This window comes from Danio aesculapii, chromosome 6 (assembly GCF_903798145.1).
Source record: "Danio aesculapii chromosome 6, fDanAes4.1, whole genome shotgun sequence".
Taxonomy (NCBI): Eukaryota; Metazoa; Chordata; class Actinopteri; order Cypriniformes; family Danionidae; genus Danio; species Danio aesculapii.
The window spans coordinates 18970056-18988973 of NC_079440.1; the positions used below are offsets into that span (position 1 = coordinate 18970056).

Here is an 18918-nt window from a genome sequence, read left to right on the forward strand (position 1 = left end):
AGCTACGTTTCCGTCCACCTATTTTTATGTGCATTTTGAATATGCATGAAAAAAAGAAATCGGTTAATGAAAACGCAGAGATGCTCATCACTTTTGACAATACGCATGAAAAATGTATGCGCATAACTGAGTAGGATAAACTTGTTATTCAATAAGAAAAGATGTGAAACTACGATGGAAACATTTTTACCGAACAAATTTCAGTATTTGCATTAAAAAAAGTCATTAGTATTGTAATTAGTAGCCCCTTTGAGGTATTTTTTTTCTGATGACTACAGAACACTCAAAAAAAATGAGCTGAAACAACACAATTCTTGATATTTCATAGGGACAACTTAATTTTTTTATGTTCAATCCACATAAATTTGTTAAAAGTGTTAAGTTAACTTAATCGATTTGTGTTGGGACAGCATGAATTAATTGTGTGGAACCCTGCATTTTCTACAGTGTACCATCGTTACACAATGACTTGCTTAATTACCCTAACCTGCCTAGTCAACCTAGTTAAGCCTTTAAATGTCAATTTAAGCTGTATAGAAGTGTGTTGAAAAATATCTAGTCATATATCATTTACTGTCATCAAGGCAAAGATAAAAGAAATCAGTTATTAGAAATGAGTTATTAAAACTATTCTGTTTAGAAATGTGTTGGAAAAAAAAAAAAAAAAAAAAAAAATCACTCCGTTAAACAGAAATTGGGGAAAAAATAAACAGGGGTGCTAATAATTCTGACCTAAACTGTACGTATGTGACCCTTGCTCTTTAATATGTGGCATTTCTTAATTACAGTTTATTGGCAGTTTATTACCTTGACATGTTATACTTCCTGTTCTTTAAAATAAACAAAAATCAATATTCGTCATTGGAAACAATGTTTTAATCTATGTGTGCATTATAATAATAGACTGATAAAACTGTATATTAACATATCAATTTAAAGATAATCATGTGATTTGGCAGTTATGTTAATAGCAATGCAGTTCACAAACCCACAGTGTGTTTGATGAAAACACTAACACTAAAAGTTACAACTTCCAATCTTCTTGAGACCCTTATAATGTCCATTCATAGTAAGTCAAGCCATTTAAGTATTATTGGACAATAGCACTGCAGGAGCGTGGAGGTGGTGAAAGATATATGTCCACAGATCCCTTTCAAGACGTCCCTGCTGTATTTTACTTTAAGTGTTAAGAGCAGTTATGATAAGACTGGGTTAAATATTTAAACTGCACAGCTAATACAATTTAACTTTGACTATCAATCTTGGCTCCCCTGTGAGAGGCAGCCATTTATCCTGCCGGAAACATTTGCCGTTTGATCAGATTTATGGCAGGAGGCCTGAACAGCACAGACAGAAGCAGAAGCAGCGCAGGCATCAGAGAACAGCACCTTTCACTGTATCGGAGCTGCTTTTTTTGGTCAGATTTAGAGAATCGTGGTTACTACTAAAGCCAATGAGAATATGCTCAGCTACTGTATATTGGTTGAAATCTGTCAGTGGGTGTTGTTACCTATCATTAGTTGGTATAAATCATTAGCGCCACAGTTAGGAAAAATGGTAATCAACAGAAGAGCTGCAAGATATCAGTGACACTTCAATATTTAGCTTTTCTACCATTTTTACTGTTTAATAGAAATTACAGGACTTTACCATATTTCTAGAACAGCCGTGTTTGTGCAGAAGAAAAGATTTTTCGTCTTGGTGACACTGTCTTAAAGGTTGAAGCAAATTATTGGAACGTGTTTTACAAGAAAATAATATTTCCTTCATTCCGCTTCAAATTCCATGTTAAATTAAATATGTTTTATGCAATTATTTGTGAAATTAACTGTCATCTCCAGACTGAACACTGCAATGCAAACAACCTGCATTTTTATATCTCTCTTCCTGAGTTTTCATATGTCACATTCCCACCTTTTGACTAATTTAATAATTATAATAATTAGGATTATATTGCAAACTTTTATAGTATTAAAGTTGCCTTTTCCTATATTCATACATACAATTAAATATATATAAAAAAATACAGGGCTGTGAAATTCATACAGCCGCATATCAATAAATTTAGCAATTTATGATTTATAGGTTATTTTCCACTATGCACTGCACTTGTTATATTCCACTAGCAGCCAAACATAAAATGCTACAGATCACTATTAATATTTATGTTTGCAAATATTTCATGAATACTGTAATTCAAATTCACTTGACCCCACTTTTTTATGCTTAAAGTGAACTTTTGCAGTTTGATTATTAGATTGAATGTTTGGGACTGTAACCTCGAGCTTGAGAGCATGAATACATAATAGACTCACCAATGACTAACCTGTGTGAGAGTTCTGGTGTGTGACCACCAGTGAAACATCGCATCACTTTATAAATCATCAGCCTGCCACATCTTCAGTGTGTACCAAATTTTAGTTTGGGTATATCTAGTTTAAATTTACATTGGAATGCATTACATTTACAAAGAAGGAAGGATGGAAGGATGGATGGATGGATGGATGGGTATGTGGGTGGATGGATGGATGGATGGACGGAGAGACGGACGGAAGGATGAATGAATGCAGATATGAAGGGAATTTTTTAAAAATAAAAAGAAAAAAGGGATTTAGCTAGAAAAAATGGAAAAAGATGAATGGACGAATGGACAGATGGACGGATGGATGAAATTGTGGATAATACATGGAATGAATGAATGAGTAATGGCAGAATAAATGGAATAATGGATGGATGCAGATAAGAAGGGAACATTTTAAAAATTAAAGAAGAAAGGGATTTAGCTAAGAAGATGGATGGATGGATGGATGGATGGATGGATGGATGGATGGATGATGGATGGATGGATGGATGGATGGATGGATGGATGGATGGATGGATGGATGGATGGATGGATGGATGGATGGATGGATGGATGATGGATGGATGGATGGATGGATGGATGGATGGATGGATAAAAAAATGAAAGAAGAGGGGATAAAGATAGGAAAATGGGAAACTAAATGATGAATGATACACACATCTGTTCATCAGGTTATCATCAATACACACCGGCCATCCACTTCCATAACCTCGTTCTAACATGTCTTATTGGCTTGGTGCATTACTATGTGTATTCATTCCCTCAATTACACTATGCCAAGGTCAACAGATCAGAGAATCTGCTGAACAAAGACCAGGACCCCCGGCTCTGCAACACAGGTTATGACCTCTCTTCTAAACACTGAGCGGATACAACAGCCTGACCTTTATCCTCAACCCCCAGAGAGAAACCAGCAAAGATGGAAGGAAAAAAAAGAAAAGAGGCTACACTGTGCAAGAAGTAGGAATGGACAGAACAGGTAAATGGGACTAAATAAAGACACGGGTGGGTTTATTAGGCTGCTGTCAGAGCGGTAAGCAGCAGTGTGCTATAAATATTAGCTAATGAGTTGGAGGACAGCAAAGCAGATGAAGCACCCGCCAGGAAATCTTGCAGAAAGGTCAAAGAGCTCCTGCACTTACCGTTCAGTAATTAGACCTGCTACACAAGACACAAAATACACACTCAAGCAAACGCAGACTTCTAGCCACACAAAAAACAAGAAAACTCCAAGCCGGATGGAGGGAATTAAAACAGTGATAGTTATGGGATGCTGAAAGCTAATTAATTCTGTATCCATCACTAAGACACATTGATCTGATCGAATAATCCTGCATCCAGACATGGTAACTGGGAAAATGCAAGAGAACTGTATAGTGTTTTCCCAAGTTATAGCATCATCGTGACAAATGAACACTATTATGAGGATTGTGATCAAATTCTCTAAGTATTAAAGAAATTAATGAACCACCTCACCCTTTAATTCAATAAAACACTATTACAGTGGGTCTCTGGGTGGGAAAAGATGTAGAGAAGCTACAAAAAATGGCTGAACAACGTGACAACCTGGGTCGGAAACTAACAGGGATTAAAATGTCACTGAAATTAACAAAAACAATGACATTGAAATGAATAAACATGTGACTAAAAAGTTTAGGCTAAACAATTAGGCTGAACAATTGTTATGTGTGAAATCAAATGAAAGTAATAAATCCCAGCATTACATTTAGATCTACGCACACCTTTTCAGACTGAATATCTTCTTCCTATTTCTTTTCTGCCATTTTAACATTTTAGCCAATCATACACCTTTCTGTGGAGTTCATTAATGTATTAGCCAATTAGAGATGTTTGGATTACAACTGTAACAGATGTACTGCAAAAAAAGGTTTATTTTTTGCCTTGTAAAACGTTTATTTTGCTTACCCCATTGTCAGATTATTTTGCGTGTTAAACTCACTTAATTTTGACATTTTATTTCTGAAACAAGAAAATATTTTTTGCTTGTCTAGAAAATGCACTCAAACAAAACGATTTTTGCTGCTTGTTAAAATTATTTATTTAGAATGAGCTGAAACAATGATATTGTGGAGATTTTTGGGGGGCAAACAATGTTTTACGATTCATCCACTTACTGTAAATGTGTTATGTTAACTTGTGATTTGTATTGGGACAACATGAATGTATTGTGAAACACAGTATTTTTACAGTGCGCTTCTTGATTTGAGAATTTTTAGATATTTAAACTAGAAACAAGACAAAAAGTCTCAGACAATTTTTCTGGGTTAGTTGTTTTTGTGCGTACTGACTAAATTATGCATACATGCAAATGTTCTCACCAATAAAGTGCTAAAATGATGTAAGAGATTTAATTTGCAGCTTCAGCAATTCTGTCTTTTTTGTCATAATCGCAGTTTCTGCATAACATGTTTTCTCTGTGTAGCCATAACTGTTTACAGAATATTGGACAATATTGGATAACAGTAACATGGACTACCAGGTGAGCCAAGTAGAATCAATCACTTTTTAATACATTATTATAGATATCAACTTGAGCTACACTGTAAAAAGTATGCGTAAATTAGCAGTTTTTCGAATTTTTTCCTCTCCTTTATTTCAGCTTTTGAATTGCATTATGAGACTTTGATCTTTCTCCCAATAACTTTTGACCTTGAAAAGTTTGAAAACTTAAAAAAAGTTACTTTTATTAACATTTTTAGTAGTTTAAAGTGATTAGTGTTGTGTATTACGCTACAAAACTCCAATACATTTTCTGTTACATTACAGACTTATTTCTCTCTATATCAGGGGTGAACAAACTCGGTCCTGGAGGGCCGGTGTCCTGCACAGTTTAGCTCCAACTCTAATCACACACACCTGCTTATAGATTTCTAGTAATCTTGAAGACACTGATTAGCATGTTCAGGTGTGTTTGATTAGTGTTGGAGCTAAACTGTGCAGGACATCGGCCCTCCAGGACAGAGTTTGCCCACTTCTGCTATTATTTCTTATCCATGACGTTATTTCAAACTTAAATGTCAATAAAAGTCACTTTAGAGTTAAGTTTAGGTAAACTGTAGAGTTAAATTTTAAATCAAAAGTCTACAGAGCAGAAATCAAGGCCCAATAATGCAATTAACAAACATAAATAAACGAAAAATGCTTTGAATCACGAAATACAGACACTGTAAAAAAAATTTCAGTGTAGTGTTAAACATTTGTCTTTTTCAGGGTTTTCAAATTATATAAGAGCAAATTAGGACACAAAAAACAATTCACAAAACATTAAGTCACTCTTATGTTTGCAGATATAGTGTCGTAAAGATGGAGATTATCAAGTTGAGGGAAAATATCTATTTTACATCAAATAATAAATTTTACATTTACATCAAAAGTTGCTTACTAATTGCAATCATAAAATTAATTACGCAATCGTAACTTTACAGTTCATCCATTTGTTATTGTACATTCATGATTTAACTTGCAATTATGCAGACACACTAATTCTTTTCATTTTGAGTGATAAATATTACAAAGCGTAACTACAACATCATCAACTCCAATCCCACATAAAAAATAACATTTGTTGCTTGGTCAAACTATTTATTTAAAATGAGCTGAATCAACAAAATTTTTTAGGTTTATTATTATTATTATTATTATTATTATTATTATTATTATAACCTTTATTTTACCAGGAAAGACACATTGAGATTAAAAATCTCTTTTACAAGAGCGTACTGGCCAAGATTCGGCAGTATACATGTCACATGGGTCTAACAGACAACAAACAAAAAACAAAGAACAGTTAGCATGAATCACACTGACAAACTATTCAAAACATCTACAAACCTGTGTTTCAACTTATAAATCTTTTATAGTCTTTTTAAAAGCATTTAGTAATATCAATTCTTTGAACTGCAACTGTGTTTGCAGATTATTCCATGCAAAAGCTGCTGCGTGCTTAAAAACCTTTTTTCCCATCTCAGTCTGCACTTTAGGAACAGACAGTACATAAAAATCCTGTGACCGAAGGCCATAGTTAAGAACAAGCTTTTTACAAATGTAATTCTGTAGATATGATGGGAGTAAACCCAGTAAAGATTAGTAAACAAGGATATGCCAATGCTTAAGCCTACGAATGGACAAAGTAGACCAACCTACGGTAGTATACAGCACACAACGATGAGTAAGGGATTTAAAATTAGTTATAAATCTTAGTGTACCATGGTAAACAGTATCCAATGCATGCAGACTTTGAGACAACTTGGGGACAACTTAAACGTTTTAAGTTCAATGCACTTAAATTTGTAAAAACTAATAAGTTAACTTAATTCCTTCATGTTGTGCCAACACAAATCAATTGTGTGAAACCCAGCAGTTTTTTTACAGGGTAAATCCATATATATATATATATAACCATATTATCAAATATATATTACATTCAAAAACAAAGTGACGGTCAAGCCAACAAGCCTATGGAAGAGACCGATATATAAACAGAGAGATAGAAAAAGAGAGAGGAAGTGCAGAGCAGATCTCGTTAGCTGTTAACGAACGCTAACAAAGCTCTACATCCTCACTCTGACATTGTGACAAGCCAGCCAGCGCGAGGGAAAAGGATGGGGAGGGGGGTAATTAGGATAATTAAATTAGCACGCTGATGGACGCAGGCTGGGGAGCTGTCAGGACCCCTCACCTCCACACAAGAACCACTGACAAACACATACACACACTCTGCAGGCATAGACATACACACACACACACACACACGCATCTACAGTATATGTGAGCCGTAAACTAGTGAATACATTTTGGGAAAACGATTTAATTCTAATAATAATGTTGTACTATAAACAATCCATTGTGAAAACTGAGTGAGTTTTTTTACGTCATTAAAAATAGTGTTGCATTTGGTATTTTAACGTGACATTAGTATCACAAGCAAATTTGTGTTCAAAGATTGTTCATTTGTTTTTTAAGTTAACTGCTTTTTTCCCCTCCAGATTAATTTCTCTATTACAGTATAGTAATGTTTTATTATGGTTTTGAAATTTAATTGGGATGTTATTAGTGATCAGCTAATAGCAATTTGTGAATTACTTTTTTAATATTTGATTTGTCATTGTTCCCACTTAAAAAATAAAAAAACAATTAAACAAATGAAAAAAATAAATACAATTAATAAATAAATAATAAATACATAGATCAATTCACAAATTGTTTGTAGTTCAATGTAATTTACTCGCATAATTCACACTAAATGTAAACAAAAAAAAAAACACAAGTAAACACATGCAGAGACATGGGATCTACTGTTGTAAACCACTTAAAAAATTCAAATAATAATACAAATAAATATAATTAACTTAATAAAGTAAATAAATAGTTAAATAAAATAAATAATCAAATAAATAAATAATTTAAAATATATAAAGAAGTAATAAAAACAAAAACATACATACATTTATTCATACATTAAATTATAAATGTAATCTGGAAAAAATGTGGACAGTACACATAAAACACACAGTAAACACATGCAGAGATATGGCATATACCGTCGTAAACCACTTTAAAAATAATAATTATAAATAAAAATAAAAAAATCCAAGTAATAAATATATAAAATAATAATTTGATCAAATAAATTAATTCACAAATTATAATGTAAATGGGAAAAAATGTGGAGAGTAAACATAAAACACAAGTAAACACATGCAGAGACATGGGATCAACTAAATAAACAAATTATATATACAATTAATTCACAATTGTATTAATTTCCTCCTATATTCACACTAAATGTAATGGGAAAGAACAAAATGTTGCTAGTAGACATAAAAATACAAGTAACACAATAATGATAATTAATGATTTATTTAAAATAAATTAATTAATGAATTACTTAAAAATATAAATAAATAAACAAAAATAAATACATAAACTAATGCACAAATTATTTACAGTTCAATATAATTTACTTCCATAATTGACACTAAATGTAATGGAAAAGAACAAATGTTTCTAGTAAACATAAAAACACAAGTAAACCCACGCAGAACGACTGTGTTAAACCCTCATCTGACCCCGACCGAATAAATTGCCTTACTTTATTTGTCCACTGGCCATCTCGTAAACACTTTGTTACATAAATCTATTGCAGATAACTACTGCACCAATTATTTTTAATGGTTAATGTTCTTGTTATTTGCGTGTTGCCATCTCGATGAGTCTGGGAAAGCGATGCAAACTCGCTCGCCTGCATTACTTGATTTATGGCAATTCAGCTCATTATATTACTGCATGCTCAACCAAAGACAATTATCATTTATTAGAGGCAAAAGGCCATGAGGAGCCAGGGCACTGCTCTTAAACATGAGCAAACTTGTATATATAGACTTTTGTCCCATTAGGAATTATGAATTTGAGAGAGTAGTAATTGATTGTGACAGAAAGTAACCCAGGGTGATCAAACATGCATAAAACTGCAGTGCAAATCAATGGGCATGATGCTTTAAAAAAAAATCTATTTTTCTGATAAACTGCACTTTCATTAATTCTCTGCTGAATCTCTCGAATCAATCGAGAAAACTAACAAAGCAGAACTGCTTCAAGAAAAAATTACTTTGTATTTGTATCATTCTTACATACAAGTGTATTGCGATATCCTTATCATAGTATTTTTACATACAATAAATACAAATATTTTTTAAATACAATAAATAAATAAATAAATGTTCTATCAAAAACATTGATAAAATAACTTTATTATACCATTACATGTGCATTCTATTAAAAATATTTCACATATTTTGCTTAATGGAGGTATTTTTTTCAATACTTTCTCAAACTTAAGGGGCTCTATTTTAACGATCTAGGAGCAAAGTCTAAAGAGCATGGCGCAAAAGCATTAAGGGCGTGTCTGAATCCACTTTTGCTATTTTAAAAACCGAAAAATATGCTTTGCGCTCGGTGTATGGTCTAATAAGGTTGTGCTTATTCTCTTAATGAGTTATGAATGCGTTTTGAGCATAACGTGCATTAAACCAATCAGAGTATCATCTCACATTCCCTTTAAGAGTTAGTTGTGTTGTGCCATGGCGTATTTCCTATTTACATGGTAACTTTGTAAGTGGAAAAACTGAACGCTTCAGTAGCGAGAAAACAGTTAAACAGATCATCTGCAGCATGATGATAAAGAATGAGCCTCCTCCATTCAGCCTCTTTACTTTCTCTTTACTTTTACTCTACTCCTTTACTTTCGTGGATAAGGAAACGGTGTGGTGCGCACTCCACTGAAGACATCCATTCGCCTACATATTTAATTTGGTTTGTAAAGCGCAAAGATTTGTTTCAAAACTATTTAATTCAGTTCTAATTTCCAGCAAACTAATAAATGAACAATAATAATGAAGTGTGGTCAAAAAACTGAGTTATATCTAAACACACATCCTGTTCGTATGGCCCATATGGTGATTCATACATCTCGAAAACTCAACAGGTGGACAAATCTAAACTTGTTTTTATTAAAACAAATATAAATATGCATATATTAAATAGTACTGCTAATAATAATAACATTATACAAATGCAAATTGTCATGAATAAACTAAAAAAAAAGCCCCCAACATGAAGGCATGGAGGTAGTGCTTTTTATATTTATGTAAAAAATTATAATTTTTGTAATATTTTAATCCTTTATTTTATTTCATATGTAATTTGTGTATTGCTGTACATCCTGTGTGTATTTAAAAAATGTGTAAGCATTTTAGACCTGCATATGTGCATAACTAACACGCTCTGCGCTGGACTTTAGACCAGCTTTTAGTTGGTCAATGATTTCAGTTCCTCGAATTAACTCTTTTTCAAACGGGCACACCCATGAGTCCACAAAGTGACACAAATGGATTTGCTATATAAAGAACGTGGCGCAAAACATAAAAATATAAAAATGGCGCCATAAATGTCTTGCGCCTATAGTTTTAATAATTATTCATTTTGTCTTTGCCATGATGACAGTACATCATATTTTTCTCCTTGTTTTGCAAGATATTCAGCTTAAAGTGCCATTTAATTTAAAAAATTTTTTTTTTTTGTTAGGGCAATTAGGCAAAAGTCATTGAATAATAATGGTTTGTTTTGTAGACGATCTAGATTAGGGCTGCACTATATTGGAAAAAACTGACATTAAAGTGTTTAGTTTTACTGCGATATGAATTTAATTTCACAACAGGCACGTGCACAGATAGGACTGAACCTGTGCAGTGCACATGCCATTTTTTCTCTTGGATAAAAAGTCCCCTTCAAAAATGAACAAAAGTGCCCCCTGGTCTTCAGTTCGCGACCATCAACCAGTAACACTTTCTACAGTCTTCATTGTTTAAATAAACACAATTAATCTTTGTTAAAGTGGCAACCTTTATAACTTTTTGCGTTCAAATGGTTTAAATTTACTTGATTTTGCTTGATTTCCTGAAATGCAACTATTGCAGATTCGCACATTGCGATAATAATGCAGAAACAATAAATTGTGCAGTCCTAATCTAAATTATTATTATTATAATAATATTGATCTATTTTTTTTTTAAATCAAAACTGCTTTCATTCCAGCCAAACTAAAGTATATTGAGGTATATATATATATATATATATATATATATATATATATATATATATATATATATATATAAAATTTATATATTTATATAGGGTTTGTTTGCCACGTTTAATATGTCAAATATGTCAAATGTCAAATATTTCGTAGAAGTAATAAATACATTTGACTGTCTTTTTATTTTATATTTACATACAAAGTTCTATATCATTTTGATAAAACAAAGCTATATTATATTATATTATATTATATTATATTATATTATATTATATTATATTATATTATATTATATTATATTATATTAAAGTTTATTATACTACAACTAATCTAAAAATTGTTATACATTTAAGTAATAGAAAAAAAATCCCATAACAACCTTCTACATTGTTTAATTATGATATAATAATTAAATAATAAATCAAGATCATCCTATAAGATGTCTCATTTAAGATGATCAACATAAATATAAACAGTTATTGTCTGGTTTCATCACAAAACCACACAGAGCCAGCAAAATTGCACTGACCGATGATTAAAAGTCTCTTTAATTATGGCCACACGTGTAATAACAACAGCTCATCATCATGGGTTGCTGATTCACACGCACATAAACACACACACACACAAAACACACCTCTGGGCAGCTGCTATGCTATCAATGCAACACAAAACATTAAAATAATCATTTTGCTACTCATCAATAAATTCCACTACAGTGGATAATTAGAATGCATGATTAATTGAGGATAATGAAATGAGAGATGCGAGGAGACAGCGTCAGTAATGATCAGGAATTTAGCCTTTTCTTGCTCTCATTTAGAGCTGCTGATGAGCTTGGCCATCATACAGACTTGCACCCACTCTTTTTACACACACACACACACACACACACACACACACACACACACACACACACACACACACACACACACACACACACACACACACACACACACACACACACACACACACACTTAAATTACAGCAGTCTTGGCTGCAGCCAACAGTGTAATAATTAAGCAGATAATAGCGGAGCGTTTAGAGTGTAAATCTCCCTCCTGGATGGAGAGCTGAACACTGAAGAGCCGTGTGCATCTGCTACACACACACAATGAACAGCATAGATGTCAGAGAATGCATCCAGATTGAAACATATACAGTCGATGGCAAAATATTGTATAATTTGTATTATTATTTTTTTAAATATTTCACAAGTGACGTTTAATGAACGTTACAAGACATTTTCACAGTATTTCCTTCAATATTTTTTCTTCTAAAGAAAGTCTTATGTCTTTTAGTTTGGCTTGAATAAAAGTAGTTCTTAATTGTTTTTAACAATTTTAAGGTTGTTATTATTATTAACCCACTCAATTTGTCACAGAACAAAGCTGTTTAATGACATGCCTAATTAACCTATCTTTAACCTAATTAGGCTAGTTAATGCTATTAATTGCACTTGGAGCTAAATACTAGTATTTTCCAAAATAAAAAAATATTATGCAATAAAATAAAAAAATTATAAATTATTATGTTCCATCAACAAAAATTACTTATTAGAAATTAGTTATTTAAAACTGTTAAGTTTAAAAAAAAAATTGACAAATTTTTGTCTCTGTCAAACAGCGCTCTGGAAATATATTAAATAATATACAAATTTTACAAGAAGGCTAATCTTTTTTACTTCAACTGTACACCATAGAGTTACACAGGCGTCAAAAAAACAAACATTTGCTGAATATCAACTAAGAGAGAAACCGGGACCAGGAAACTGTTAAAGTCCACTTGAAATCTAAATTTATAATGTTTATTTTACTACATTTGCTTTTGCGTTTTGAGTTTCTTCCTTCTGTTGACGTCAACCTTAAGGCTTCCATAGCAACTGCATAGTAATACCAAAGAGCATAGAATCACCAAGAGGCGACACTCTGTTGCTATTTTGGAAACAGCCACTAGATGCTGCTAGTGTCATGCGGCGGCCATTTTGGAATGAAAATTCCAATAGAACAACAGCCCGGATAACTAAAGCTAGACAGAATGAATTACAAGATTGAATTAAATATGAGTTAAAATATTATAATATATGCTCTCAGCATAAATAAGTACACCCCCTTTGAAAAATTACATATTAAACAATATATAAAAATTTTTTTTTTACATATTTCAATAAGATCCAATGGACGGACGATCGCTTTCACTCCAAAATGGCGGAATCGCGGGGCTGTTGCTGGGTGCTGCTGTTGGAATAGAACGTTCTATTGAGTGTGGCCTCTTGGTGATTCTAAGCTCTTTATTAATCTGGGGTCGCCACAGCGGAATGAACCGCCAACTTATCCAGCAAAGTGTAACGGTCTATATGGGGAATAAGGCTCCGCCTACTAGTACAGGAGCCAATCATTGATCGATATACGTATGGCGAATAAAGCCCGCCTTCTAGTACAGAAGCCAATGGCTATAGACTGACGATACTCCAGGGGAGGAGTTCGTACCAGACTGAGTTTCTGCAGATTTTGTGTGATTTGGATGTTTAGATTTGAAACTGAAGAGGCAGTTGCTGTTTAATTTTATTTGTGATTGCAAATATGAAATTTAATCTTAAGCTTGGCAAACAATTTTGGAGAATTTGATGTTCCCCATTCAAACAGATTGCCCAAGCATACTACCCTAGAGACATTTCAAAGATGGCTGCTGAGTGAAATGACTTGCCTTAAAGGGACTTTGGTAATACCCTCTCTTAAGGTTAGTTTGCTATGAGGCAATGAGGAGAAAAGTAAAGCCCCACCCCTTACTTAATATTCTGTTGCTGTTGGAAGTACATCACCGTATTGAAATAAAAGTCTCAGAAGCTTCCGTGAAATATGAAGTCCCAATAAACCTGAAGCTGCAACCATTTTTTTTTTCATATTGTGACTCAGTTACTAGTAATTTTAAATGACACAACAGTGGGCATGGCTTGTTTTTTCTACCGCAGGTTAAATAGACGTAGTAAAGTAGGCATTTCATTAAGAAAGATCAGGAAAGGGTTTTAGAAGAGTTATTACAACCTAACAGACACCTCCTGCTCACCATTTCTGATTGTTGTCAAAAATGACCAGCTTTGTTAAGTATATTAGCCACGCTCATTAGCTCAAAATCACGTAATCTGAGAATCAAACTGAAAACAAACAGGGAGTGCATTTTCCGATTTCAATTAAATTGAATAGATTAAACTAATAGATTAGAAGGGCACACAATTTTTTTTCCTAATGACATGCACAGATCAATTTTTTTTACGCAAAACTAGCAATGTGAGCTAACAAAATCTTTGTTAACTTTGATTTCTTGGGGACCTTAAAAGTTTTGAATTGCATTTCTATTTCTTTTCTTGATCTTCAGGTGTTTGCTCAGGTCTACAGTTAAAAAAGAACTGTCAATTGTTTTTAGAGGCCCTAAAAATCACCAATCCATCATAACATTAATCATGAAGACTCATTAAATCTTTAACAACACTCACAGTGAAGTGTTCATAAATATCTTCATATAGTGTTTGGTGGTTGTTTAACTGTACTTTAATCGTATTAAGGTTCCCACTCTTAGCCAAATGGCAAATTCCCTGACTTCCACCAACAAAAAAAGTTGGTCTATAATGAACAAAAAAACCAGGCACTGTTTTGTTTTGATAATAGAGGGATTTTTTAAAATATATTACCTCATGATTTTAACAGCACTTATGAGAGCACACGTGAATAATTTACCTCACATTTCAAAAAGAAAAAAACAGCGGAGTCTAACACGTAGTGTTTGAAGTGGTCATTTTGTAGCCAGAGTTCTTGAAATTCCCTGGCATGTTTGGCTTGGACCGCATTTGACTTAAGTGACTGCCAGTTGACAAGCAGGAAAAGAATAAAATGTTGCTGATAAATAGCCTGACCATAACAATATAAACAAAATGTGTGAAGCAATGTAATAAAAACACATGATACGGTAGAGAAAAAAGTATGTATAAAATCTAAATAAAAACATTGATAACTGAAAGTGACAACAAAAGTGTCTGATGACAAAACAAAAGTGTCTCAATGACATTGACAAAAAAAAAAGTAAATTCCCTGACCTGTGGGAAGCATGTATTATATTTAACTAGTGTATGCGTATTTAACAGTGATCTTTAAAGTCTGGGAGCATTTTAGGAAGTTTCTGAAAAAGTCTCGGTGACACTTTATCATGAAATTCCATTTATAAACATTAGTATAATGTTGTATAATAAACACGTTTTTCAGAATATTAAAGCGATAGTTCACCCAAAATAAATATTTACTCATTATTTACTCAACCTCAAGTTGTTCCAAACCTTTAAGAGTTTCTTTCTTCTGTTGAACCCAAAAGAAGATATTTTGAAGAAAGCTGAAAACCCGTATCCGTTGCCTTTCATAGGAAAAACAAATTCTATAAAAATAAATCCTTACAGGTTTTCAGCTTTCCTTAAAATATCTTCTTTCGGGCTGAACAGAAGAAAGAAACCCATGAAGGTTTGAAAAAGGTAAAGGGAGAGCAAATGATGACAGAAGTTTCATTTTTGGGTTAATTATCCGTTTAATGAACCTTTGTTAATAGAAATGTTCATACTTATGCTAATCCACAGTCCAATAATTAATGTTAACATACAACCTTAATGTAAAAAAAGATCAAATATGTAAATTAACAATGATTAATATATGTTGTAAATGTAATTTTATTTAAGTTTTTTGTTAGATCATGTTAACAGATGTAGTTAATAAATTAAATCTTCCTGTGAAGTGCTGCATCAAAAGTCTCTTTTGTTAATTTTATATTGCTATTATCATTAGCAATCATGAAAACAGTTGTTCTAGTTGTTTTAACTAATCTCAAATGAACAGAACATTTAAAAAGACTTAACTTTTTTTTCAAGGTGCTTAAATAATAATTAAAAAACACTGACAGTCTTAAAATGTATTAACTGGCGGATTTGTAACAATAGTAACACTTTACTGTTGTTACACAAATGGTACTTTCAATTAAGAATTAATCTTTTAAGACCTTTTGGGAAGCTTACAAGAATCACTTATTCTTTGGGCATTTTTAGTAGATTTTATAAAAGAAATTCTATAATTATAATTTTCTATTATTGTAATAGCCACATTATCTCCTTCTAGTCCTAGTAGTTTTCACAATATATTTTATTTATTTATTTTGAATAATTTTTGGTAAAACTTTACAATAAGGTTCATTAGTTAATGAATTTATTAACATGAACTAATCATGAACAACACTTGTACAGCATTTATTAATCATAATTGAACATTTACTAATGCATTATTAACATCCAAGTCCATGCTTGCAAGCATTAGTTAATGCACCGTGAGCTAACATGAACAGATGTATTTTCATTAACTAACGATAACTAACATGAACAAATACTGTAGTAAATGTATTGTCCATTGTTTGTTCATGTTAGTAAATGCATTAATTAACATTAACTAATGAACCTTATTGTAAAGTGTGACCTATTTTTTATTATAGTTTTTGCAGACATAGAAAAACAAGGAACAGACAAACAAACCCATTAGAAAACAATAATCTGTGCAAAACGTAAAATAAAGCAGGAAACATGGGAAAATGGTGACATACAAGACATAAATGACCTACAAAAAGACACGGCCATAACTGTAAAGAAAGAGAGAAAAAAAACCTTACAAATCTTCAGAAATTAAACAACACTATTAGTCCTTAAGGTGTTTTAGAAAAAAATCATAATACTTTTTTCCATAAGAGTTCCCAGAAGAGGTATATCTAATTCTTTCCAAATATTTATTTATTTTATTGAGCAAAACCAAATAGACAGATTAACAGAATAAATGAAGCACAGTCAGTAGCAATAGAACAAAAAGAAAGAAAAAGGAAGAAAAAATATCAAATCAACATGAGCAAAGAGACAGGTAAGAAAGAAAAAAGGAATATTTGTAATAAAACTAATACAAAAAGTACAGTCAGTAGTAATAGAGCAAAAATGAAAACAAAAACACAAGCAAAGAGAAAGGAAAAATAATAACTGTAATAAAATTCATACAAAAAACACAATGGGTGCATATAAATGTATGAATACCGTATATTAGGGCTGCACAATATCTTGTTTCAGCATCAGTATTGCAATGTGAACATTCTCAATAGTCACATCGCGAGCATACGCAATTTTGAGTCTGGATTTATTTGATCATTAAGTGTTTTTTAAGGCCTGTGACTGTGTGAGGGTTTTAAAAGCATTCAGGGCTAAGAAATTGTACTTTTTTTTAATTGTAAGTTTTTTATTAACTTTGACAAATTAACAACGATCAATTCTATTCAATTGTTTATAAAACGAAGACTATACAACATTAAGTTACATTTGATTATTCAATTACTGTATATCTAAATACAGTTCGACTAATCAAAAAAACAATAAATCGCTGTTTATATAATTTGCATTATTTCTTTTATTGAATTTATCTATGCTTGTAGATTGTTTCTTATATTTTATGCATATGCACTCCTGTACAGAATCATCCCAATCTATCTAAAATAATAAATTCTTTCCAAATAATTATTCAACACATCTAGTGAAATTGTATTCATATCGCATTATATATCGCAGAATTTTTACTATATCATGCAGCCCTACTGTTTATAAAGCAAGTACATAGATAAGTCAAGAGATAATGATAATAATAACAAATAATAATAATAATGATGGTGATAATTCAAGTAGTGGGGGTGTGAGTAAGAGAGTCGTAATAATAGCTCTTATCACTAATAATAATGATAATAATACACAAAACATTATTGAAAACTTCTGAAGCTTGTTTCAGCAACACAAAATTTGCCAGGAACATAAAGATAACCATCTTGTTACCATTCTGATAAACAAATAGCACAGCTAGTCTGTTAAAACCGAACTCCAAATATACAATAAGTAAAAACATTTAGAGCTAAAGGAGAGTCAAATCTTCAGATTCAAGCCTCATTTCTTAACATGTTGTGCCCCCTAGTGGAACACATTTCAAAGGTCATCTTTCCTGGAACATTAAGATATCACTGATTTCTACATTTTAGTGAGCACATCAGCAACACTACTGAACTGAAAACAGTTATATACTAAACTTCGTATACCTTCTTTTTAGTGTCCTAGCAAACTCCAGCACAGCTATATCTCTATACTATACCACACAGGGACGCACAAGGCGAGATGGGCCATTTAGTCAGTAATTAAGAGCTGATTAAGCCAGATTGGTTCGGCTATTCAACAGCAAAGTCACCTTGCCCTTTCTGCCTCCTGCTCCTAATACTGTCACCTACATGATGTTATCCAAGCATGCACTGTTAACGGCAAGCACTGCAATGAATCTGATATAACAGGAGGTGCCATACGATTTGACACTTCTAGAAAGAACACTGGATTTAAAGCACTAATCAAACCACTGATTGATTTGTTTCAATAGTTATACATTCAAGTGATAACTCTGCAGAAAGTTTGTATACATATATACTGTACATATACACATATACATACATACATATATATATATATAGATATATATATAAATATAGATATATATATATATACACACATATACATATATATACACAGTTAAAGTCAGAATTATTAGCCCTCCTGAATTTTTAGCCCCCATCTTTTACCACAATTTCTGCACTGTAAAACCCAATAAGATAAGGTAACTCAAACCATTTGAGGAAACCAATTGCAACCATTTAAGATTCAAAAACTAATCCTAATGAGTACTGTGGACTTAATCCATTTGAGTAAACGAAGCAATTTGAGCACAGTAAAACCCGATAAATGAAGAGAACTCAAACCAACCGAGTACTGTAAAACCCAATAAGTTAAGGCAACTCAAACCGTTTGAGCAAACCGATTGCAACAAACCATTTGAGTTTAAAAACTAATCTATAC

The 18918-nt window shown here is 32.2% G+C and overlaps 1 protein-coding gene across 4 annotated transcripts in view; it reads right to left on the bottom strand.

The window, feature by feature from the left end:
- agap1 (ArfGAP with GTPase domain, ankyrin repeat and PH domain 1) overlaps positions 1-18918 on the bottom strand; it is a 354815-nt gene that overhangs the window by 129447 nt on the left and 206450 nt on the right. The gene's annotated exons all lie outside the window — the stretch shown is intronic.